The 9,667-nt window shown below is 50.0% G+C and overlaps 1 long non-coding RNA gene across 1 annotated transcript in view; it reads left to right on the top strand.

Annotated features, from left to right (window-relative positions):
- The first annotated feature begins 629 nt into the window (after positions 1-629).
- LOC129690704 (uncharacterized) overlaps positions 630-9,667 on the top strand; it is an 18,673-nt gene continuing 9,635 nt past the window's right edge. The window contains exons 1-2 of the long non-coding RNA XR_008722356.1: positions 630-679; positions 1,236-1,326. This is a non-coding gene — a long non-coding RNA (uncharacterized LOC129690704). The remainder of the gene's footprint in view (positions 680-1,235; positions 1,327-9,667) is intronic.

Here is a 9,667-nt window from a genome sequence, read left to right on the forward strand (position 1 = left end):
AAAGTGTCTTGCTGTCACCTAGCTAGAAGGTCTTGCACCCAGGTCTCTAGACAGGGGTGGGGAGGGGTGATGAGCAGGAGTGGGCAGCTGTGTACTGACCTGGAAGCTACCAAAGAGGCTTTCCAGGAATTCCCCCACTGCCCACGCCACAAACACCCACCGTTTGGTGCCTTTCCAGGGTCAGGGGTCTCCCCTGAAGGTAGCCAGACATCAGAGCCCACCTTGCCTTCCATGGGCCCAAGGAAAGACTCTGCCAGTGGGCCGTGTGGCTGGATGGCAGCGCCACTTGCGCAAAAAGGAGGAAACTCAACTTTCGCCTTCAGGAGACCGAGGTGTTGGTGTCCAAGGTCAGCAAGCACCCCAGCTGCTGCTTGACTTGGAGCTGCTGGAGGCTGAGCCCACCCACAGGCCCCACGTGTGGAACCCGATCCTACGGGTGAATGCCCTGGGCCACTGCCACCAAGATGCGGTGGAACCCAAAGCACAAGCGGCTGGACCTGCGTGCCATTCTGTGTCAAAAGCGAACCCCAGCAGGTGCCTCTTGGAGTGGGCTCTAGCCTCAGCTCCGGCTCTCACAAGCCGCAGGCCCTGGTGCTCACACTCATGGAGCAGGTGTTGCCCAAGATGTTCTGACGCCGGGCCCTGCTCCCCAAGGGATCCCACCTGGAGCTGCCCACAGGTGAGTCCCCAGGCAGCGCTTCTGCTGGGCCACCACTCTGGCCTCTAGATGGGAGGTGCCACCTTAGCTGCCTAGCTTGTACCTCCTTTCTGGGTGACTTGTTCTTGCTTTTTCTCCTTATTGCCCTCACTACCACTGTGGCCGTTCTCTGCTCCACTCATTTACCTTCTCACGTGTCCATCTGCTCATGATACTTTCAAGATCTGTGACACTTCATGAGTACACTGCCTGGCTAGCTTTTATCTCTTCTGTACCCAGCCCTGGACAGAGCTGAGTTGAGACAGAGTTCCCTCCCTAGGGTCATCAGCCAATCTCTTGGGCTCTGGTACAAGATATTGTATGGGCACAATTGTGAGACACACTCCCTTCAAACAGTGCTCGCTCATTCTAGCTCCTTCTCAGGTGCCGATGCTGTTCTGAGCTGCATCAGATGCTGTTCTGAGCTTGCATACAGACTGCTCAACATCTTGCTGATTTGTCCTCCTGACTTGGCCTCAGAGCTATGGGGAGAAACGTGTGCCGTGGCTTACTTTTTTTTTTTTTTCTTTTTTTAAAGAGATGGAGCCTCATAGTGTGCTGCAGGCTAGCTCAAGTTCCTGGGCTCAGGTGACCCTCTCTCTGCAGCCATCCAGGAGTGGGAGGAACAGGTATGAGAAATGCTGTTCTGGCTCTGCTTGCTTTTTATCCCCAGCAGAGATGTTCTTCCTGGCAGGTCCAGCACTAGAGCATTGGGTAAGTGCAAGTTGGGACCTGGAAGGGAGAGTGTCCTTGGAGCCAGTCTTATATCTTTTAGGCTGAGGGCTCTCTTGGCATCTGACAGGTTGATGAGGTCAACAGAGGTGCAGACTCAAGGCCCTGGGGCCCAGGCACTGGGGAGCCAGGCTGATGTGTGGACATAGATAGTCCCAGGGCTGTGGCAACATCAGGTAAGCTGGACAGAAGGTCCCTGTGTGGGATTCTGGAAGCAGGGGGGAAGGAGATGGTGGTCGTGTGGCAGCTGTCCAGACAGGTCGCAGCACAGGGCTAGACTGGTTCCCAGAATTCAGGGCTAGCTTGGGATGCCTGCTCACTTATCCTTCCACCCCCTGCCCAAGTGAGAGCACAGAGAGGATGGAGATATCCCATGCTGTTGGTTGCAGCAAAACTGGCAGTACTTGAAAGAGGGTCTGGGTGAGCTTGAGCCTGACCCCTTTGCAGGTACTGTAGCAGTCTATTTTATTTGTTTGTTTTTTTCCTCTCTCTCTTTCTGACTCTCTGTCTTCTCCCCTCCTCTCTCCCCCTTCCTCCCTGCCTCTTTCTATTTCTCCTGTATGTATATTTATTCAAGAGTGTGTGTGTGTGTGTGTGTGTGTGTGTGTGTGTATGTGTCCATGTGCATGTGGAGATCTGAGGTTAACCTAGGATGTCATTCTTCAGGAGCCAACCACCTTATTGTTTTTTTTTTTTGTTTGTTTGTTTGTTTGTTTGTTTGTTTTGAGACAAGGTCTCTCATTTGTCCCGGAGCTTGCTGGTTAGGCAGGTTGGCCACTGGTCAGTGAACTTAAGGACCCATCTGTCTCTACTTCCCCAGTGCTGGGATCACAAGTGCCCCACAATTACTGGCTTTTTTATGCGGGTTTTGGGAATGGAGCTCAGAGCCCTTGCGCTTGCACAGTAAGAGCTTTGCCCACTGAGCTGTCTCTCTTGCCTTTTGTTGCATGTCTTTGTTGCGATAATATTCATGTACCAAAACTCTCCACTCTACCCCTCCCTCCTACACTTCTCTTCCCTCCCAGCCTGTGAACGCTAGGCAAGTGCTGTAGCCCTGGGCTGCACCTCCAGCCCTTCCCCACCCCCTTTCCAAATCCAAGTTCTGTGGTTTTCAGTGTTTTCTTTCTTTTGTGTGTCTGTGACCCCTTCTAGCTCCAGCGCATCACTGTCACCCCTTTGGTCGCTGGTGGTAGTCTCTTCCTCTGCTCTAGCCCCCTGACAGCCTGTGGTTTGTCTGTCTTGTCTTTGCTTCTGGTAGTTCCTCTGAATAGTACCTTCCTGCTATGTGCGTGTGTCTCTTCTCTGCAACTCGGAGTTTTACTCTTCTGTCTGAGGAGACAGTGTGCTACAAGCTATGTGGTGGTGCCTTCCTCACTCTGAGTTGACTTATTCCTTTTAGAGTTTAAAGCTTGCTTGATCTTAGCATTATTCTTAGAATGCACCCCAACCTTCTTGCACACATCTTCCCTAATAGCTGTCTGCTTTCCCGGGGTGCATTGTGCCCTGAGTCTGGGCACAGGCTTAGTCCTACCCTCGCCATAGCCTGGGCCCTATACTAGTCATATGCTCTGGCACTCCTGTGGCATAAGTTGACTTGTGCCACCTCTCCATCCTCATTGTCTGCTCCACTCGGTAAGTTGTCCCCGGCCTTCTTTGGTCTTCAGTCCAGTATGCTTTGGAGGCTAGGCTCTCACCATGCCTGCTAGGGACATAAATGTTTGGTGGTAGCGTGCAATGGTCTGCTAGATCACAGGGAGGAGCAGAGCTTGTAAGGGCACGGCTACTGAGGTGCCCAGTGTCTCATGCCAGCGCATGAGCCCATGTAGCGTGAGGCCCTGCCCTATGGCATTCTTGTTTTTGGCTTTTCTTTTTAGCAGATCCCTCTGGGAGCTCACTTCCCGATCCCACAGGCATGAGAGCACCCTGGCACAGATAGCTCCTGAGTTTTGTACAAGGGCTTTTGAGCACTACCCTCTCTCCTCTGGGATACATAAGCATTCTCTCTCCCTGAAGACCGTCATCTGCTTTGCATGTGCTTGAGGCTTCTCAGCTTGGCTCAGGCCAAGAATCTTTCCTCATCTTGATCGCACAGATAGGACCGTGCACAGAGCCCATGTCAGCAGTCGCCTGGGCAAGTACCACTGAGAGCCAGTAGAATCATTTGGTGCCACTCCTTGGTGAAGCTGTTTATGCCTTTTGGAGGTGCGAGTTTGTCATGTGCCTCTGGAGAGCCGGGCATGCCTTGAAATGTGGATAGGGGAATTGCTGCATGCGGCAGCAGGTGGGGACCAGTCTTCAGGATGCTCAGTCACCACATGTTATTAAGCTACATCCCTTTCCTGCTGCAGGTGGAGCACGATGTGTGCTGTCGCGAGACCTGTGAGGGTACCGGACAGTTTTATGTCAACCTGACAGAAACTAAAGTCATCTGAGAGGAGGGAGCCTCAGTTAAGAAAATGCCCCCATAAGATCACATTGTAGGCGAGCCTGTGGGGTATTTTCTTGTGAGCGATGGGGGAGGGCACAGCCCATTGTGGGTGGTTTCATCCCTGGGCTGGTGGTTCTGGGTTCTAGAAGAATGAAGGCTAAGCAAGCCAGAAGGAGCAATCCAATGAGCAGCACCCCTCCACAGCCTCTGCATCAGTTTCTGCCTCCAGGATCTTGCCCTGTTTGATTTTTTTGTCCTGACTTCCTTCAGTGACGAACAGTGATTTAGAAGCATAAGCCAAATAAACCCTTTCCTTCCCAAGTTGCTTTGGTCATGCTGTTTCTTCGCAGCAATGTTAACCCTGACTAGGATAGAAGGGACACAGGCCAGGCGCATCTCCTTCCTCCTACTTCTCAGGATGTCGATTGTCCCTGTCACAGCAAAAGCCAGAGTAAAACATGGAGGAAGACAGGAAAGCCTCAAGAGGCTTGGCTGGCATTTTATTCCACATTTTACTGAGTGTGGGAATCTGTGCCTAGGTGAAGTGAAGATGGCATCCCTAAGCTCAAGCTTCCTTTTGCTCTGGGAAGAACCGAGGCACAGGGTCTCCTCTCTGGTCTTCCCTTGAGGATGTGGCAGAGTCATATTATGGTTCCCTTCTGTCTTTGTGAAAGCGATGCCTCCTGGACAATGGCTGCCCCCAGGAGTTCTTGAGGCCTCAGGAGAGGGATTTGTCAATAGTTCACATTCTGATCTACATACAATCTGAAGCCATGCTGCATCTTGTGTTTCTCTTGTACCTCATGAATCCAACAGGGGCTGGACAGGGTGAGGTGAGACAATATGGGATACCTGAGCTGGGATTTAGCCAGATGGCCATGCCCCAGGAGTGAGGTGGCTGTGTGGAGCCACATGGCCTGGTGTTCATGGACACTTGGTATCTTGGGATGTGTCTTGAGTTGTGAGTTTATACTGATCTCAGCAGTCATCTCCGGGACATCTAATTGTTCCAGACTCCAGTTGAGGATCATGGGGCCGAGTGGGCAGAATGGTCCTCTCTTACCTACAAGGAGATGTCATTTGGAAGGCAGAGCTTTGTCAAGAAGTCTTGGCCTGCTGGGCTTGCTTGGGTGGGTCCTGCCTGGGCTGTGCAGCTGGTCATGGGAAGTCAGGGCAGGGTGGAAGCAGGCATGGTGGCTCTGGCGGGGAATAGAGGTGCATTGTTTTGCATATGTTGTGCCTCATCCATTTGTTCACAGGTGCATAACCACGCATAGTCCATGTCCCTGTGTCGACTCTGCGATGTCTGCCAGTCACCCATGTCATACCCATCCAATGAAGGGAGAGGACTTTCAACCGTATAAGACTGACTTTGGCTTCTTCCTGGTCGCTCTGAATCTCCAAGACCTGGCTACCTACTTGCTTTTGGCACTTTGTCTCTCGTTCCTCGCTCCTGGCTCTGGACCCACAGAGCACTTCCTGCTCAGTCGGGGCACACTTTTGGGTTGGCTCTGTCTCTGGGTCCCATCTTCTTCATGTATTTTTTTTTCTAGCATCATTGTGGAAACTCTGTATGGTGAAGGTTTCTCCTTCGTGTTTTATTTTTTTTTAAACTCTTTATTAATTCTTTGTGAAGTTCCATCATGCACCCTAATCCCACTCATCTCCCTGCCCCTTTGTATCTGTCCTGTGCCCTTGTAGCCTTTCCCCCCCAAAAAAAGCAAATGCCAAAAAACAAAATAAGATAGAATTTTTTAAAAAGTCTTGTCATGAAAGCTGTCCTGTGTAACAGTGTATCCCAAGCATACCCTTTTGTCCACACGTCCTTACTTGCAAATGTTCATTGCAGTGAGTCATTGGTCTGTTTTGAGGCCTCTGGCTTCTGCTACTACATAACAGTGCTCATTTTAAAACTGTTTTATTTGGGGTTCCTTAAAGTCTCTCCCTTCCAACCCCCCAACCCTAAGCAGGAGAGAGAAGGTTAGTGGGGAGAGGGGCCACAGACCCCATTACTTCTCCCAGATATTTAGGGTCGGGGGTTTCTTTTAGGGCTATGCCAGTCTCTGTCAACAGCAAATGCAGCCAGCAGTCTCCTCTAAGCCGCTGTGTCCTAAAGCGAAGCATCTCTCTCTGTCTGTCTGTCCTCCAAGTCGCCACACCATCCGTCTCTGGTCTCTCCAAACTGCTAATCGCTGCCACCACTGTGCCAAACCTTCTTTTTCTGGGCTCTCCTGTTTATATCCTCAGAGCGCTAGAACATACTCCTCTCCGTGTAGCACAAGGCAGGTGCTGTTACCAGTTGTCAAAGGCCACACCCCGCAGGAGACAATTAGTAGCTGTGGACAAACTAAAGCCCAACTAGAATCCCACTGAGATTAAAACAAAAACATATTTACATAACATTAACTAACTTTACAAAGACACCAAAACTGCCCTTACAGCTACACTGTCAATACTGGATTTTCATGGGGACTCCTCTGTTATGCCCTGTGTCGTGGAGAATCTGCAGCTTTGGATCTGCAGGACCTGCCCTTTCATGCACTTCAGCAGATCACGGATGGGGTGGCTATTGGGGTGAACTAATTCAAAACCCTGGATCTGAGCCTGGGAGGTAGCTGAGTTGGTCAACCGTGAGCTCTTCAGTGCTTACCCCACCAGGGTGAGCTCCCCAGCATTGCCCTGACTAGCCAGCTCTCCAGGGCCAACTCACTCACGCCTCTGCCTGCCTCCAGCATGAGTTGCAGGACCTGCTCTCCCAGTTGCTGTAGCTGGTGAGGTGCAGGGACAGTTGTCCAGCTCTCATGACCTCAGGGGCAGCTTTTCCTCCTGCCCCAGGCATTGAGGGGCTAGAGTGAGGATGGCATTTCTCTTTGATACAAGCTACCCCATGGCAAACTAGAGGCAGGGTCAGTTTGCCTGCACTCATGCCCTCAAGGCTGGCTTACCTGCATCCCAGCTATACTGGGCTGATCCAGTGAGAGGCAGGGCCTGAGTGTGCTGGCCAGCAAGGGGCAGAGTCAGTTCAGCACAGTGCCTCAGTTGGAACATCTGCATGGCTGTTGGTATTAACAAGGGCCTGGGACATCAACACAGACCCCGGCTACCATAGGACCATGAACCCAACATGGTCCTGGCAGCAGCCTGGTCCTGGATGTTCTTTTGGCCTCAGGCGGCAGCACAGGCCACTCAGATCACCATGTGCCCCTCAGCAGCATGGCCCTAAGATATCCACAGGGTCTTCACTGGCAGCCCAGACCACGGACATTCGCTTGGCCTTTGGTGGTAACTTGGGCCATAGACATAGACCCAGCTGCAGCAGGACCACAGAGCCAGACATGCCTCTTGGTGACAGCCTGGACCAGGACCTCACCGTGGCCTCCTCATAATTGCCTGTTTCTCACAACCACTTCTACCTTTCTCCACAGTATCCGAACCCCCTCAGTTTCGCTTCTCTCCTTACTACATCCTTCATCTTTCCCATCTCTATCACACATTTGTCCACTGGCATGGTGCCTGCAGCACTTGGGTGTGTGGGTGTCTTTCTCCTGGCCTTCCAGGGCTAGTGGTACTGGGGTGGGGGGGCACTTAGTTATTTTTCTTCCTTTCTTCCAGCTTCTCCAGCCAGTGGTCTCTACTTTATTTTATTTTTTTCCAGGAGTGTCGATGCCCAGGAGAGGGGTCACTGGTTGTTTGGTTGGGGTGACTTTGAAAGAAATGTTGTTCTCTTGTGAAAGCCTCTGGGCAGCAGGTGCTCATTGCCTCTTCACCCTCCCAGGGCCGTGGTCGACGTTCATGCTTAGTCATTGCACGTGGCCTTTAATGTGCACTTTCCTCCGTCGGAGTGCGCACAGGCATCGGCTATCTGCACTCTCCCCGTGCATGCCTGCTCAGCTCCGTTGTGTTCTTTTGGGTGGTCATGTGGTGAGTTTGTCTCTTCTGGAGGCAAGGGCTTTGTCAGTTGCCTGTAATTTAATATTTTCTTGTAGACTCTGGCTAGTTTTACTTTTCTTAACAACAGCCTTTTGAAGGTTACACACTCTGCTATTTGAGCAGTTTCTTTGCCAGCTTTTCCGTTTGTATTCTGCCTGAGAAGATTGACCAGCACAAGGTTACAAAGATGTTGGAGCCCCAACATGTATGTCTGTGATTCATGTTGCTCTCTGTGTTTGGGAAGTTGAGGTCCTGTTGGTTGAGAGAGGCTTCTTTCTCCATGGATCACTTAGCTCTTCTGTCTTCTTCTATTCAGGTGGGTGTTTGTCTGGATGGCTGCTTCCATCAGAACTACACCGTCTTGATTGCAGGGTCTATAAAATGTGTCTTGAAATAAGTTGGGAAGTGATTCCTCAGGTTTGTGCAGAATCAGTGTGATCCTTCCTGTGAATATTTGGCAGACTTTGCCAGGGAGCCCTTCTGAGTCTGGGGTTTCCATTGAGAGGCACTGAACTGTAGTTCATTTTCCTTCAGGCTGCAGTGGTGCCCAGGGTGTCTGCTGCTTCTCAAGTGACATGATTCTTAAAGGCCTCATGCATCTCAAGTTAGCTGTCAGAACAGCGGGATCACTGCACGTCTTCTTCTTGTCTGTAGGATCTGCAGTACTGTCTCTTCCATGGCTGCTGTTGCTGGTCTGTGTTTGATCTTGCTCTCCCTGTCTCTGTCTGTGTCTTTGTCTGTCTATCTGCCCATTTCTCTGCCTCTCTCACTCTCTGTTTGTCAGTCTCTTTCTCTGACTGTGTGTGTGTGCATGTACAAAGAGGGTCTGGCTGTACGGTCCTGGCTGACATGTAGCTTGCTATGTAGAATATGCTCACTTGGAACTCATGGGGCCTCTTATTCCCCTGCCTCCCAGGTGCTGGGATTCCAGGATTCCAGGTGTGTACCACCACACCCAGGCTTACTCTTTTGTTTTGATTATCTGGTAAAACTTCATTGTTTTAGATAATCTAAGACAGAACTGGAGTTAATGCAACTAATGTAAAGTTGTAAATTTTACTGTTTCAAAGAAGCAGGTTCGAATTGCATTGATTTTTCTCCAAAGTTGGTTGATTTTTTTTTTCCTTCTCCTTCATTGCTTCCTTCTGCTTCCTTTGGGTCAAACTTGCTTTTGTTCTTTTTAGATCATCAACTGAGACTCTTTTTCTTTTCTGATATGCGTTTGTTGATAAAAATTTTCTCCGTATTGTTTTACTTGTATAAATTAAACACACCATTTCCAGTTTGTGTGCTTAATAGTTTTGGATTCCCCTTATAGTTTCTTATTTTACTTTTTAAAAGGGTGTGCTGCTTAATTTCAAGGAGTTGTGTATATTCACTAGCACCTTTGTGCTGTTGATTTCTAATTCTCACTTGTTCAGAGAATGTGTTTTTTATATGATAACTGCTGATACAAACATTTGGCGACCTGCTTTATGGTCTGGAATGTGACACATCCTAACAAGTATCCTCATGTTCTGCCAGTTCACGTGCTCAGCCCCTGTTGGGTGGCATTGATTGGTGCTGTGTTCAAGTCTCTGCCTCCTCACTGATTTCTGCCCACTTGCCCTGTTATGTGCTATGACTTATCTCTGGTTGTGACTTTGCAGTTTCTCCTCCCAGCCGTATCAACTTGTCTTCACATATTTTCAAGCTGTGTTACTAAGTACACTCGTGTTTACCATTCAATCTCTTGTAAATGTCCTTCCCTTGTCCCCAGTTGTGTTGGCTCTGAACTCTGCCATCTGATGTTGGTTTGTCCATGGTGTGTTTTCCATTCCTTTTACCCAGCCGTATCTGTTCTGTAGGAGTAGAGTTATGCATATGCTGTGTGAATTCTT

This window comes from Psammomys obesus, unplaced genomic scaffold, assembly GCF_907164565.1.
Source record: "Psammomys obesus unplaced genomic scaffold, mPsaObe1.curated_primary_1811, whole genome shotgun sequence".
In the NCBI taxonomy this organism is placed as follows: Eukaryota; Metazoa; Chordata; class Mammalia; order Rodentia; family Muridae; genus Psammomys; species Psammomys obesus.